This window comes from Monomorium pharaonis, chromosome 6, assembly GCF_013373865.1.
Source record: "Monomorium pharaonis isolate MP-MQ-018 chromosome 6, ASM1337386v2, whole genome shotgun sequence".
In the NCBI taxonomy this organism is placed as follows: Eukaryota; Metazoa; Arthropoda; class Insecta; order Hymenoptera; family Formicidae; genus Monomorium; species Monomorium pharaonis.
This window is the reverse complement of record NC_050472.1, coordinates 10,928,742-10,945,639: the sequence shown is the minus strand read 5'-3', so window position 1 is coordinate 10,945,639 and position 16,898 is coordinate 10,928,742. Positions and strand designations below refer to the sequence as shown.

At 38.0% G+C, this 16,898-nt stretch overlaps 1 long non-coding RNA gene across 1 annotated transcript; it reads left to right on the top strand.

Annotated features, from left to right (window-relative positions):
- Positions 1-3,205: 3,205 nt before the first annotated feature.
- Positions 3,206-4,587, top strand: LOC118646195. Its single transcript, XR_004963742.1, has 2 exons — positions 3,206-3,342; positions 4,555-4,587. It is a non-coding gene; the product is annotated as an uncharacterized LOC118646195 (long non-coding RNA).
- Positions 4,588-16,898: the final 12,311 nt, after the last annotated feature.

Below are 16,898 nucleotides of genomic sequence, written 5' to 3'. Positions count from 1 at the left end.
TTATCTTTGATTTAATTACATGTTCATCAGTTAATCTTGGCAATTGACGATTTAATATATTTGTGTTAATATCCATTTTATATGCTAATTCAATAATATCCCATGATGCAAACTGTCATTCGTTTGTTTTTGTATTCTTAGTTACATTAATTTCCAAATTTTTGTATAATAAATTATTACGAATTCCTTTCAAAAGATATAGTGGATCAAAGATGGGAACAATATTTTGTCTAAAAAGTTCAACATTATCTCCTTAAAAAAATAAAAAATTATTTACGTGTTATATATCGTTTAAATATCAGTTTTGTTCTATGTACATGTTATTTATTATATATTATATAAAAATTAAAACAATACTTACGATCTTCTTGACCTGTTTGTATACATTTTCTTCTTGATTCCTCAAGAAGTTTATTAATACATGTCATATTTGGCCCTCCTTGATCGCATACAGTTGTGATAATTATTAAACCAGCTTGAGTTAATTCTTTTATAATTTTCTTGATACATCTTAATAGCTGTGCAGATTTTGTTTGACTTTTACAAAAGTTGTAACACAGTGGAATTTTCCATCCTTTCAAAACTCCTCGTGCCATAAAAACCAATACATGATCGGCTATCAATGATGTGCGTCTATGTCCCCAATCTTCAAAGCCAATTATTTTATCATTTAGTTGATTATATTGCAAATTGGCTTCTAACAACATCTCGTTCCACATTAAAATACATAATTTGTCTCTTTCATTCATTTCTGCAACATGCTGCTAAAGATGCTCAAAAATAAATTTATTAATTCCTGGTTGTAAAGAAATTGTCCGTAACAAACATTTAAGAGTTGTAGCACTTGGTAAAACAAATAATTTTGATAATAGTTTATTAGTTAACAAGATCCTGATTGTTTATACAACGACAGTGCTAAAATTTTTTCATGGATCGTAAATTTTCTTTCCTATATACAAATAATAATAAAATAGTTTTTAAAAGTTTTTCTAATAAATATAAAATTTTCGTAACAATTGAATTTTAAAAAATGTAAAAAAATTTTTTACATTTGCGCAAGTATATCTTTCACAAATAATAAAAAATTACAAATTTACACAGTAATACTAATTACAACAATAAATCCATACAGCACAAAGCTCCGATTAAGCTCCCAGAGAGTTCATTTTGCTGAGCTCCCGGGAGCTTACAAAATTCGACAAAACAAGCTTCCAAGGAGTTCATTTTGCTGAGCTCCCGAGGAGCTTACAAAATTCGACAAAACAAGCTCCCAGGGAGTTTGTTTGGGAGCGCCCCGATTGACCACGTTGCAATTGACCACAAGTATTTACAGCAATGAATGCTTAGAATTTTTCCGTTGGACCGCCAATTAGAAAAGCGGTGGTCAATTGGGACGTAGTCAATCGGGGCGCTCCCGTTTGTTTTGCTGAGTTTCCAAAAACCTTACGAAATTCGACAAAACAAGCTCCCAGGGAGTTCATTTTGCTGAGCTCCCGGGAAGCTTACAAAATTCGACAAAACAAGCTCCCAGGGAGTTCATTTTGCTGAACTCCCGAGAAGTTTACAAAATTCGACAAAACAAACTCCCAGAGATTGAACATATCGGGTAAATTAATGTACTGCATGTATAGTCATATAGCCGCGAGTAGTTCGCAAGATCGCCACTAGGCGAAGGCACTAAGCTCCCTGACAGCTTCATCTAAGCTCTCAGGGAGCTCCCAAAAGCGGACATAAGAGCTCCCGGGAAGCTTATATAGAAATTTCCCGAGAATTATTTTGAAGCTCGCAGGGAGCTCTTAAAACATAATTTCTGAACTCCTTGCGAGCTTAGATGAAGCTCTCAAGAAGCTTGCATGAAAGCTTCCCGGGAATTACTTTGAAGCTCGCAGGGAGCTCTTAAAACATGATTTATAAACTCCCTGCGAGCTCAAATAAAGCTCTCAAGCAGCTCTCAAAAGCGGACATAACAGCTCCCAGGGAGCTCCGTGCGAATTTTTTGGAAGCTTAAATGAAGCTTATGAAAAATTTTGTGAGTTCCTCGGGAGCTCCTCGGGAGCTCCCCATGCTGTGTGGGTTATGTACGTTTCATTCTTTTTATGTTTACTCTTTTCGAGAAAATATCAAAATTTAACAATAAATCTATTTTATATAATTACAAAAGTTTGTAGGTAGTAACTAGTTAAATGGTTTAATAATAAAGTTAGAGTTAATAACTTTTAACTTTAATTTTAAATAAGTTTATTTTTAACTTCAACTAGTCATTTTTTAAACATATTGACTTTAACTCATTACTTTTGTCTTAAGTTAAAAATTTAGCTATGTAATAAAAAAAAAACATTTGTATATAAAAAATTTTCATTAAAATTTTAAAGAAATCAATATCAGATTTAATATAGGAAGCAGTAGTATTTTTTAACTTTCTTTTATTAAAACACTTTGTTTATTTTTCAGATCTGAGTTGGCGTCAGCCGATATAGCAAAGGAACTGAAAGTTGGCATTAAAATACACTTGTACCACAGAATCCGAAGAAGCAGCAACAACAATAAAAATCTGAGGATGGAGGTCACTAGGCGACAAATTGAATTTGCTGCAGCAGAATGTGGTAAGTAAAAAATAATCTACAATGCAAAATGTCTGTTTTATGGTAGGTTAGGATAGAACTTGCGTGTGTAAAAGATGTTAACTTTAATAATTAATGTCTTGAATATAATGTGATCTATCGAATTAAAATTTTAACATTTAGATTAAATATTTCTCTATATAAACTTTTAAATATATAAACTCCTACACGAAGATTAAAAGCTCATCGATAAAAGCTATTTGTGATATAACTGTGATACAACTTAATAGAATAGGAATTAGAATAATACCTCTAATAAATAAATAAAATAAATATCTTTAATAATATTCAATGTAACAATGTGTATAACAATGTATTATAATATTTTTAAAGATAACTGAGTTTGACTAAAAGAATATTTTTATAAACATTTAAACACAAAATTTATTTATTTATTGAAATTTATTTATCTTAGATGATTTATTTTCTACAAAATAAATTTTTGCATTTTTTTTATTAATTCTAAGTTGTGGATTTCAAAATTCAGGCTTATGCAAAATTTATAAAAGAGATTTCGGATTAAGTCTTTTCTTTTTGACAGCGTATATTATGAATACACTATAATAAATGTGTTTTAAACATATTATATATTGGAATTAGCCGCTTTTTATAACAAGACAAATGAAACATTGATACGAAACGTTCTTTTGTTTGGATCTTTCGTTGGGAACACGCTACGTTTTCGTCGTTGAAGACAATATTTCGATTACAACAAAGAAAAGTATGTTAACAATATTATATATATATATATAAATTCTTCCTCAAAACTTTTATTACCATACTATATATATATATATTTTTATCAATCCTTGTCTTTTGGCTCCGTTATATTCTTTAACCAAACCTTAACTTCAACTTAAATCTTAACCTGGGCACGTAGATACGTTGCAACTATTCGTAATGAATTCCAATCAAAATTATTCTGTTTTTTCTAGAAAACACAATACAAATGTAGAGAATTCTGAAGAAAAAAATTGTGCAAAAATTACTGCACAAAAAATTGCATGTTTTTGTGCATGAATTTGTGCAGATTTTTGTACAAAGTTTTCACCTTCAGAATTTTTCTGTAGAATATTTTGCAAAATTTTATGTAATTTTTTTTAAGGTAAAAATTACATAAAATTTGGCAAAATATTCTGCAGAAAAATTCTGAAGGCGAAAATTTTGTACAAAAATCTGTAAAAACTGCAGAAATTCATGCACAAAAATATGCAATTTTTTGTGCAGTAATTTTTGCATAATTTTTTCCTACGGGATAATAGGACAATTTCGATCGGATTCCATTTCGATTAATTTCATAATATGTGCCCCCTCAATCTAATCTATCTTTTTACTTCTACACTGTATCTCTATAATCTATACTTCTAACCAACATGAAGTCAATAAATTTATTAAATCATCTTTCTACTAGCGGGCCTGTCAATGGTTTGCATTTTTTGATCAATTTCTTTCTTTACTGGCAATGTTCTTTTAAGCGTGGTCTACAATATATGAAGTAAGCAGTAAGAGTAATATAAAAAGTAAGAGTAGGTTTAAGCAGACGTCACCCCTATTCTCATACCTTATTCTATGCTTACTCCATGTATTGTAGATCACTTTATATTCTGAAAGTTTTACACCGTAAAAGAAAATTATATAATTGATAGCTAAATAAAGTATCTTAAATTATTACATGTAAACATAGCTTTAGGAGTGAATTGTTCTATTATTGATTATTAATATAAAAGAACAGTAATCACTTGAAAAATAATTAAATTAAATATACAATTAATAATAAGCTATACTTACGAATGATATAACATAATTATATATAAAATGATAAAATCTCTGATAAAATGAGTAAATTATTTAAATCTGGATATATAAAATCTCTGAAAATGGGTAAATTATTTAAATCTAGATATATAATATTGCAATAAATTATTATTGACAGATGCCGAAACATTTTCGGGAATTGTCTTCGCGACAAAAAAATCGGCGCCTTCAACAATATGAAAAGCAATATGAGCGTCAGCCAATTGTACATCATGTCGATAGACCTACGGTCAATATTGAAGTCGACTTAGAGTCGCTAGCTGATATGAGGGAGAGAGGGAGAGAGAGAGAGAGAGGAGAGAGAGAGAGAGAGAGAGAGAGAGAGAGAGAGAGAGAGAGAGGAGAAGAGGGAGAGAGGGAGAGGTAGAGAGATCTGGGGGGGAGATAGGTCTCGGGGACAGAGCATTTTGGAGGGGATGTCTCTGTAGGCATTTCGGGTTCTGTTATGCTCGTTTATCGTTTCCTTTCTCTTTCCTTGCCCGCTCTAGATGGGACATCGTTACTTTGTCTCTGTCTGCGGCATCATTTCTCTACTTCGTTTTCGCTTTTCCTTTATCTACCTTTCGCTTTCTCCTATCTCTTGCTCGTTCTCTTTGAGGACTGCTTGCGCTTCTCTTCTCTACGTTCTCTTTCCGTTCGTCGCTTTCTCGTTCTTTCTACTTTTTTTGTCCGTTTCTCTAGTCTCTGTAGCGGCTCTTTCGCTTTTCGCGCTCTGGCGCTTGGTTTAGTCGCCCTCTCTCTCTAGATCGGGACGTGAACCCGGGACGGTCGCGAAGCTGCTCTTCATGCGACTGCGCGATCTCCGAGACTTCATGTGCTCTTTTACGCCTCTCTCTCGTCTCTCCTCTCATCCGATGCTCTACATCGCTCTCGCATCTACTCCTTCGGGCAGGCGGACACTTATGTTGCAATTGATTTCGGTACTACAATATTATGCAACAGCATATGATTACGGTAAATGAGGTGTCGAGGTTTGAAACTCGCTCTATTTATCATAAAGCAATTCATACTTAATTTAATAATTGATTGATTAATATAATTAATTTATTATAATATTAATTTTATAGAATGTTTTAATTATTTAAGATAATATTAATTTAGTTAGTTAATATTGTCATTAATTAAAGCCATCAACGCAATAAAAAAAAAAATAGAGCTAGTTTTGTAATTATATATTATATAATATACATATTATATAATATAAAAATGCATATGTATTATATTAATGTGATATGAAATATATTTGTAGATTCAGAAAATGTCACAAGTGGGCGGAGAAACAGTCACCAAAAATGTTAGAAATATAATGTCGCAAACTATTGGCTACGGAGTTGCGCAGGCATACACGTGGACAGGACAAAAATTAAACGATCGAACGAGGCCGCCAAAGGCGGCCGAAGTTCGATCAGAATTATATGAAGCGTCTCGTTCGAAAATGATGATAAGATGTAGTAATGCTTGCCATGACTAGCTTCACAACATTTAGAGTATAAATGAGTTGGAACAAGCGCCTCCTTACCTACTAGGTGGCGCCTCTCGCTTCCCCTCTTCATATTGTTTAGAGATTCAGCTCAAAGTGGAGTTATTTCGTTACTTTTGGGTAGGGTTTTTTTTTTTTTTGGAAGGGGGTGGGAGATCATCATTTTCGAACGAGACGCTTCATATAATTCTGATCGAACTTCGGCCGCCTTCGGCGGCCTCGTTCGATCGTTTAATTATATTACACGTCTCGTTCTCAATGATGATAAGATGTAGACATTTAGAGTTTGAAATAACTCACTTTTCCAGTTATAAGATCTTAGTTTGCATATGTGTATTTAATTATTTACTTATAAGGATATACAGAGTGTATATTAAACTTAAGCGTACTTAAGTATATATTAAACAAGGTGTTAGTTTTTTATTATTAATGACCTTGCAAACTTATCTTTTGATGCCAAAATAGGTTTATTGTAAAATTTCTCGAACATCTGTGATCCAGCTGACCAACCTGCTGTTCGTCTGATTGTATCTATATTTACTCCGTTTTTGAAAGCTGCTGATACCGCTGCATGTCGTGTGCTGTATGCCGAGAATTGTTTAGTATCAATGCCAGCTTTAGTAAGCAAGGATTTAATCCAGTGTCCTATTGTCTGAGATGATGCATCGTTATGAGGTTTTACCGTCGAAATTAACAATCTTTTATTATTTTTTGTTCTTAAGTTTTTTGTAATTTCTAGATATTCCAAGATAACAGAGGCCACACACAATCCTGGTTTTTCTTTAAAAAATGGAAGTATTAAGTCTGGTTGAAAGGAACCTGGCTTGGATGTCTTTATTAAGTCCGGTATTTTAATTGATATTTCTGAATCTAAGACCGAAATGTTGTCAATATTAATTAGGGCCAAGGTCTGTAACCGGTGAGCTGTAGCGAGGGCCAATAATGTGGCAACTTTTTCCGTTGCTTCTTTAAGCTTTAGTCTTTTGAGAGGGTGCAGATTTTCTAAAAAGGTGAGTACGGGTGTTGTGTCCCACGCAGTGGTGTACCTGGGTTTTGTGGGTCTCTTTTTAAAAGTGCCCTTTAGAAACCGTGATATGAAACCGTCCTTATGAATGTTATGTGCAGAAATAAGGGCTATAGCTGAGCGGGTGGCGTTGAGGGTACCATAACTTGCGCCACTTTTGTACCTTTCCATTAGAAACTTAATAATGTCTGAGGTTTTAGCGTTATGTAAGTCTAGATGATTATTTTTTGCGAAATTCTTCCATAATTTCAGTGGGCCCTGGTATTGTTTGATAGTAGATTCGGTGATCGAATGAACCATAATTTCCACAGCATTATCTATTCCCTTTCTTAAGTACGCCGTTCGGATAATGTCCCTACCATCAATGACAGTTTTGCTGCAAGTGGATGTTTCTTCGTTCTGCAAGGGGATAATAGGAGATTTTCATCTGGATTAACGGTGGTGCAGTTAATAATGATATGAAAAGGGGGTACCAGGGTTGAGTTGGCCATTTTGGGACAACTACAACACCATTTGCTTTATCCGAAATTATTTTTCGCAGTGTCTTTGGAATCAGTGCGAAGGGAGGAAATGCGTAGAATTTTTCATGACTCCAAGAGATTGTTAGAGCATCTACTGCTGTAGCGTCAGGATTGGGAAACCTTGAGCAGAATTTTTTGCATTTCCTATTCAATCTGGATGCAAATAAGTCAATTGAAAAGGGACCAAATTTTTTATTTATTTTCTTAAATGAACTATCATTTAACTCCCATTCGGTATCTATGTTGACGATTCGTGATGCATAATCTGCTTCAACGTTTTTCTTTGAGGGAATGTATGATGCAAAAATCCACAACTTCCTGACCTCGCACCACTTCCATATTTTTCGAATTCACTAGTTCACTTAAGTGGGGCATTTGAACTCCGCCTGTTCTATTTATGTATGATATTGCAGATGTGTTGTCTATTCGTATTAGGATTTCACAATTAGTGTAATGAGATGCGAAGCATTTTAACGCAAAGAACGCTGCTAAAAGCTCCAGATAATTTATACTAAATTTTCTTTCTATTTTAGACCAAAACCCATGAGCACTTTTACCCTCACAGTGCGCTCCCCATCCAGTCAGAGAGGCATCCGATGATAGTTTGATTTTAAACTTTTTAAGTCTAATAGGATTTTTTCCTATGCTGGAATTATGCTGCCACCAGAGTAATTCTTCTTTCATAAGCTTAGTAATTAAAATTTTTCCTTCATAATTGTTTTCACTAATAATTAATGCGAGAAATTTTTGTCTTTCTAATCTCTTACAGTGAATAGAACCATAAGCTACAGCAGGGACAGCTGATGTTAGAACACCTAATAAATTAGCAAATTCTCTAATTTTACAGGAAGATTTTTCTTGGAAACTCTTACATAATTGAATAATTTGTAGCTTTTTCTTTTTCGTTAATTCCAGCGTGTAATTTACAGAGTTAAGTATTAGTCCTAGATATTTGCATCTCTGACTAGGTGTTAGGGAGCTTTTCTTATAATTTACTATAAAGCCTAGATGTTCCAACAGTTTGATTGCTATTTGTACATCATTAGAACATAATTGAAAGGACTTTCTGATAAAAAGTAAGTCATCAATATAAATCACTGTAGTCATACTCATCGCTCTTAATTTGTTCATTATGGGTTTCATAACCTTGGTATAGATATAGGGACTAGTGCATAGTCCAAAAGGTAGACATGTAAACTGGAATAATTTATTTTGAAATCTGAAACGTAAGTATTTTCGGCAGTCTTTATGTACCGGAATTAAAAAATATGCGTCCTTTAAATTTGTTGTGGCCCTTCTTTAATAAAGGGTCACAGGGATTAGGGATCGTCTGCCGATGCTCCTCGGGTCAGGTCTTCGAGAGAATATAGCCAGTTGTGATATCAGGATATATATGTATATTCTTATTGTTAGTACACTTGATGACACTTATGATGAACCGTAACAAATATTAACGAGTCGGCGACATACGTGAGTCGCTGTATACGGTGTGACAAAGCCCGCTCGTTGTCTGTCGCACGGTGTATATATACACCGTTTTTAGGCGTATGACCAGGGAAGGTACTTCCGCGGTCATAGGCCTTTGGACAGGATACTCGCTTAGCCAGCAATTGCTGGCCATGCGGATTCCACCCCAAAATCAGATGATTTTGGGTGTTGAGTCTTAGGCAACCGGGTACGTTTCCCGGTGCGACGCCCGGTATGTAGGCCGGGCGATGGCCGCGCGCGAGGTGTCATGCGACACCGTCTATCGCTTGCGACATGTGAGTGTGATGCACTCACAACATCCCTCCCCCTTATTAGGAAGACAACGAGGGGGCTGAGTTATCGGTCACGGATTAAAATTTCGCTGTGGTTGTTATTATAACTATACGCAATAAAGTATGGTACAAATTTTTCTATAAGCGTGGTTATTTTTAAACGCAGGTTTTGTAGTACCTACATTGGTAGCCTTAATTAGCGGGGTTGCTGGGTCGGCAGTTTTGGAACGTCTCGTAGCTGATATTCAGGTCGAGGGCTTCCTGGATGGCGTCCTCGTCTTCTAGGAATACTGCAAGGCACCGTAGGCAGTCCCTTGCCGGTCGGACGTCCATAAGGATGGTGTCACATAGGAAACACTGGGTGATGGTTTCCCATGTCTCGTCTGTCGCCAGCTGTGTGCGGTACCCGTGGGAGGTTGGTTCTCGTACCTCGCACTGGGCCCGGTGTGGCCGGTAACACCTGCGGCACCATCGCCTCCAGGCGAATTCGTTTTCTACGAGGCACCTCTCGGTTGGCCGTAGGCAAATGCTCCTCAGAAATCGCTCGTAGCGAGTAGGGTGGTCAATTGGGCGCACCCCATCAATTGGCTGTTCTGTTTCCTTCGGGATCTTCATCTTGTGAAATCCTCTGGTTGAACTTGCGATTTTTTCACAGGAACTTTTGACTGACGCGACTTGGCTCGTGTTGGTTTACGAGTTTTCTTGTCGCGCGGCTCTGCTGTGGTTTTTATAATTTTCCAAAAATTTGTATTTGGTGGGGTAGAAGCCCGTTATCGGACCATATATGGTCATAGCTAAGTCAGCTGTGCACCGTTGGTGCACGTGTCGTTCCTTGCCAGAGTCCGGCAATTTGCTGTAACGTGATCGTGTGTCACGTTTTGCTAACTCGAGACGTGCTGGTTACTGCCATGCGCCCCTCCCCCGTCGGGAGAAACTTGTTACAATTTATTATACAAATACATATATATTATTTTAGAATCGCGTACTATTCTAATTTGTATTAGCGTGATCCGCGCATTTTCTTACGTATCACGATAATCCCTATGACTATCACTATTGTGACTATTACAATGGTTGTTCCGCTTGTTGCCATTGGAAAAATAAAGTGTGGCGATTGAAAGATCGAGTTTGGTCTTTTTTCAATTTCGTTATTTATTTCATCTATTTTTTGTTTATAGCTTTCTAGTTCTGTTGGGTTTTGTATAACCTCTTTTAATTTTATTTTTCTCGCTATGTCTGTGTCGTTTGTTGAGTCAGACTTTTGTATTAACGAGATGTTATATTGCGGTAGATACGCTTCTACTCGCGTTTCATATGATGCCTTGAGTGATTTTATTATAGCGTTTTCCGTCGCTATTTTACAGCTATTTTTAAACGTTATCCTACCCGTTCTTTCAATCTTTTCCTTTATTTGTCCGTGGTCTTTACAGTGTATAGTGATTACTTGGCTTTTCGGTGTCGAGTATAGCCACGAGTGTGAGTTCTCTAATGCTATCCAAATACTATTATTCGATATAGTATTTTTTATTTTACAGTCTCTATTGTTTTCTTTGATTTCCGCGTATATTTTTACTTCGCATATGGAGTCTGCATTTATCCTATATACCGGATGGTTCTGCGTACATAAGTATTCGCGATTTATTTTTACGCATTTCTGTAGGTCGCTATTCGCTAGTATTATATACGTACGCTGTACTGTATCTATCGCTACGAGAGGATGGTTTACTTCTATGAATGAGAAAATGTTATTTGGATTTGGGATAGGTAGAGGAATTACATTCTGAATTTCATATTTTGGTATTGATATGAGTGGAAATTTCAGAATGGTGTATATATGAGAATGGTCGCAATACGCGCCTATTTCCGCGAATCTTTCTATCGTTGACCATTCTTCTTTGCCTATTCTAAAGGGGAAATATAATCCTTCAGGCAATTTCGAGCTTGCGTCTTTAAGAGACTCTATTATTTCGTTGATGGGTGTTAGACGAGGATGCAACATTCCCTTTTTGACGTTTGCTACGTATTCTAATACGTCTTCTGCGTCTCGCGTTAAGTCAGCTAGTATAGCGTTAATAATTATGAAGTGTTCATGTAGGTTATTCTGTTTTTCGTCTTCGATAAGTTTTGTCCGTAATTTGTCAGTTGCGTCTGCGAGAGTGTTTTCGTTCTGTCGTATTGTTCGTTCGTTGTTGTCAATGTGGGCTATTGTTGCTTTCATTATTTTTAGTTGGTTTTTTATTGCATGTTTATTTAGTTCTTCAGCATTATGCAATATTGTTAATTGCTCGTTGATGAGTTTTTCATCATTTGCATCCATGGTACCAAACAATGATTTCGCCACAGATCCTATTCCATCGACCAATCCTCTCTTTTGTGCGGTTTGTTTCTTGTACGTTGAGTTTATTCGCTCTATCAGATTATTTGTTCTTTCGAAACCTTTCTTAATAATTTCATGCAGGTTTGTGCATGTTTCCTTGCCGATTACGGCTATCATTTGACATAAATTGTCTGTTTTATGTATGTATTTTCCTAATTGTGTAAGTCGTTTGGTTAGTGACGTAGCGTCTACTTTGATTATCACCTTCCAGGAGGATTCTATTTGGTGTAGTATTCCTATCTTCTCGAAGTATATTCCTGGATGATGTGTGAATCTTTCTATCTCGTACTGTGATCTTATATCCGGTTCTTCCGCGGCATTTAGTGTTGCCCAGATTATACATCTGTAATTATTAAAAAAAAAATTTTTTTTTTTTTTTTTTTTTTTTTTGTACGAGGAATTTCTTATTAGATCGATTTTTGCTACGCGTATCTTATTAAATTGTGTCAGCGTTTTGCTGCACGTGCGTTTGATGCTGCTAATTTGTGGCTGCTTAGTAGTGCATATTTTTTCGTTCTCGTCTTTCTTTTTGCCTTTCATTTTTTCTTTGGGCGGTACGAATTTTCAGTCTTTTGTCGGCCTTCCATTAGTTCGTTTGCGTGTCGAGAATTGTCATGTATCGTCGTGATCTAAGTTCGTGCGATAGTGTGGAGAGTGAGGTGAGTGATTGTGGCGGAAGCACTGGTTACGATGATGTCTTTTCCGATTTCCATGATCGGGAGACAGTCATACTATCGGATGACTTGGAGGAATTGAATTATATTCCGTTGGACGAGTATAAAGGTTCTGATCCTGCCGAGCCTTTGCCTATCGAAGGCTATGAACATTTGGCTGGGTGCGATGATGGTCCCATTCCTTGGGAGAAATCCGACTCATTAATGGATTGTTCGGAGGATTGTGATCTGTTGGTTATAGAGGACGAGGGGACCTCCGAGGGGATTTTGTTAAATAGTACTTATGGTGGCGAGTTCGAAGATAATTTTGATCTTGAACTCGAGTTCGCCGTAGACTTATATCTCCGTGATGGAGTTCTGCCGGATCTGTATCCTTCGTCTGAAGATCCAGCTAATTAACTGTATTATAAACGTTGCTCCGTAGTTTTTAGTGCTTAATTCTTAGGTGTAGTGATTAATTTTAATTTTTTGGTAGTGGTGCACTATGACTGTATCAAGGATAATTTTAATTTTTTGGGTCATGTTCCGGCTGGCAGTATCATCATGGTAAGTCTTTCTTTTTGTTTTGCTCTCTTTTTTCTTTTCTCTTTTTCTCGCCTATTAGTTACGCTTCAATAAACGGTTTTAGGCGGTTTACGTGCACGCGCGTAGTTGTCCTGCCTCGTTTAATCGTGTAGTTGACTTCCGAGTGTTTTTCGGTCACCGTGTACGGTCCGGTCCATTGCGCGTCGAGTTTCTTGGATCTCCCGCGCCGGAGCGTTTCGTCGTACAATAATACTTTCTCACCGACTTTAAATTTTGTTTCCTTCGCGCGTTTATCATATTGCGTTTTTGCTTTGGCCTTTCCTTCTTTTATGTTTTCGCGTGCAACACGGTTTGCGGCCCTTAACCTCTCCCTTAATTCTTGCGCATAGTCGTCGTAGTTATAGGTGGGTTTAGGCTGTTTCGTTAGGGCTGTCGGCAGTTCTGCCTGTCGACCGTATATTAGTTCGAACGGTGTATACCCCGTTGCCGTGTGAGGCGTTGTATTGTACGTGTGCATCGCGTACGGGATCCATTCGTCCCAGTCGGTTTGGTCCTGATTTATATAATGTCGCAAGTATTCGGCTAGAGTCCGATGTGATCTTTCAAGAGTTCCATTGCTCTCTGGGTGGTAGGCGGTAGTTTGAATTTTATTTATTTTCAATAGTTTGCACGTATTTTTGAATATCTCGCTCGTGAAATTCGTGCCTTGATCCGTTAGTACGTAATCTGGCGTTCCGTATTCCAGTACAATTTTCGTGACAAATTCTTTGCTCACGGTATTTGCTTCCTGGTTCGGGATAGGTATCGCCTTACTAAATTTCGTAAGATGATCTTGAAAAGTGAGTAGGTACCGATTGTCGTTTTTTGTTATTGTAAGTGGTCCTACGATATCGAGCGCACATTTCTCGAAAGGTCGGCTTGGCGTATCTGTGACGATAAGAGGCGCCTTTATTCTTCGAGAGAGTTTATTCTTTTGGCATAATTCGCATTTTTTTACGTACCGCTCTACATCGGCCGTTAATCCAGGCCAATTATGTTTGAGTCGTATTCTTTTTATTGTTCTTTCGATGCCTTGATGTCCTCCTGTAGGTGCATCATGATATTCGTACAGAATTTGTTTTTTCTGTTCTTCTGTATATGCTGGTTCGCATTTGTTATCCTCTTCTTTCTCATCTTCATTGGATGTATTTTTGTGTTCGCTGTCTTCGTTTAGCGCGAGGACTTTATCAGTTGCTTCTGTAACGTGAGCTTCCCGTTTCACGTTACGACTCAGCGCGTCGGCGTTCGCGTTCGCGCGACCGGCCTTATGAATGATTTCATAATCGTACTCTTCCAGTTTCAATCTCCATCGAATCAGTCTTGATCCGGGGTCGTTTACATTAAACAACCATATAAGGGGTTTATGATCGGTTACGATCTTAAACTTGGTCCCATACACATATGGTCGGAAATGCTTTACAGCCCACACTATTGCGAGTAATTCTTTCTCGGTGGTACTGTAATTCTGCTCTGCGCGATTTAATATTCTGCTCGCGTAAGCAATGGGACGATCGTTGCCTATCGGTCCCTGTGACAATACCGCTCCGATTGCATAATCGGATGCGTCTGTGGTCACATTAAATTCTTTTGTGAAATCTGGATATTGGAGCACTGGTGCCGTCGTTAATTTTTCTTTTAACGTATTAAAGGCTATTTGTTGTTCGGCGGCCCACGCGAATTTTTCTGTTTTCTTAGTTAGTTTGGTTAACGGTTTTGCGATTTTGGAAAATTCTTTAATAAATTTTCTATAATATCCGGCGAGGCCTATAAAGGACTGAACATCCTTAACCTTTTTTGGTTCCGGAAAATCTCTTATTGCTTGCAGCTTTGTTGGATCCGGTGATATTCCATCTTCGGAAATCACATGTCCTAAATAATTGACTTCCTTTCGTAAAAATTCGCATTTGTCTGGCTGCAGCTTTAAATTCGCTTCTCGTAAGCGTTGCAATACTTCCGTTAATCGTTTGTTATGATCTTCTAGACTCGAGCCGTATATCACTATGTCATCGAGATATACTAAGCATCTGAGTCCTTGTATTCCTATGAGTACTGAATTCATCAGTCTCTGGAACGTGGCTGGCGCGTTTTTTAATCCGAACGGCATTCGATTGTATTCGTAATGTCCGTACGGTGTTGAGAACGCTGTCTTTGGTTTATCGTGCTCAGCCATTGGTATCTGATGATACCCTGACGCTAAGTCTAGCGTTGAAAAATATTTGGCGTTTCCCAATTGATCTAGGATTTCCTCTATGTTGGGTAGGGGAAATGAGTCGCCAATAGTTAGATCGTTGAGCTTTCTGAAGTCGATTACAATTCGAAGCTTCGGTTTTCCGGCCGAGTCAGCTTTTTTGGGTACCACTAATAGTGGCGCGTTCCACTGACTCGTGCTAGCTCTGATAATGCCATCGTGTAGCATTTGCTTTATCTGCGTATTCACCTCTTCCTTATGCTTCGCAGGGAGACGATACGGTCGTACGTTGACCGGCGATGCGTCGGCTTGTGTACGTATCTCATGTTTCACTGCTGCGGTGCATGTCAGTGATTCTCCACTTAGGTGGAATATGTCTTGATACTCTTCGCATATCCGTATGAGAGCCTGTCTTTCTTCCCAGTTGAGGTGCCGGGTGCGTAGTGTTTGTCAGATTCGTTCGCTCCGTGGTTTATTTGTACATTCCGCTTCGTTAATAACAGCGTATATCTGATAGTCGTTTTCGTCGTGATCTTCTATGGTCACGTGCGGAGTACGTATTTCTATTGGCTTGTCGGTTGTATTTATTACGCTAATTGCGCATGCAAAATTTTTTGGTTCAACCAGACATCGGCCGATATATACCCCGGGTTTGGTTTCCTTGGCTTGCACCACTCCGGATTGATTTCGGTTAGTGATGGCTCGTACTATAGTTTCACTGCGCGGTTGTAGAATAATTTTGCCACAGGGTCTTAGCTTAAATGTGACGCCTGCTATTTTTAATTGCTGTTTGTCGTAATCACAGACTACGCGGTGCTTCTTCATGAAGTCGAGTCCAAGTATTCCGTCGTACTCCATGGGGAAATCGTCCTTGACTACGTACATAGTATGTTCTAATACTTGCTCGCCTAGTTTAATATGGGCCTGCATGCTTCCGATGGTGTGCATTTTGTGGCCAGTTATCCCTGCTAGGGTAATTTTTTCGGGGGAAATTTTGGTTTTCCCTTTCAAAGTTTTTACTTTTATTAGTGAGAGAGTTGCGCCTGAGTCAAAAAGCATGTCAATCTCCCCTGCTCGCGTCTCCTGTATTGGGAGCGTGATTTGGTCAAGGCCGCTTCTCGGCGGGGCGGCTCGGGTTACTTGCGCAATTTGATACGAGCGCGCGTACTTATCTTGCTTTCCAGCTGATCCTCTTTCTTCTTCGCTACTGGATTCGGAATCGGAGTTCTTTTTCTTTCGCGATTCAATTGTTTTTCGCGTATTATTATCTTTTATATTATTGTGTCGCGGTCCTTGGGGGCCTTTTGACGTTTTATTTCTAGCTTTTCCGTTTAGGTGCCAGCATTCATTCCGAGTGTGGCCGCGTTTCTTGCAGTGTTTGCAAAATTTGTCGACTGCATTGACGCGTGGTTTCTCCGGTTGCGGTAACGAAAAACGGTTTGCATACCGGCTGCTTCGGCAATCTTTACCATGGTGCCCCATTTTTCCACATTTGCGGCATTGTAATTTATTTTTGTAGTTGTCTCCGCCAAGCGTATTGTATTTCGGCTTGGGTCGGTTAGCGGCTGTTCCTTTTATCCGCTCTTCCGCGCTAGCAGCGGCTATTGCTTCTTGCAGTGTCGCGTAACCGCGCGATCGGACTACGGCTTTTGTGTCGTCGTTAAGTCCAATTTGATAGTTTTCGAGTGCCTGTTGCTGTAAAATATCGAGTATCGCGCGTTTGTTTTCGGTCGTGTAGTGTTGTCGACCCTCTATCATGGACTCGTACAGGTCCATGGTTAATTTATCGGCGCGGAGTCCGTATGTTCGCGCGTTTTCCCCAGTTCTTTGTTTGAGCGTATTAAACTCGATTTGTAAATGCGTGGTGCTCTTTT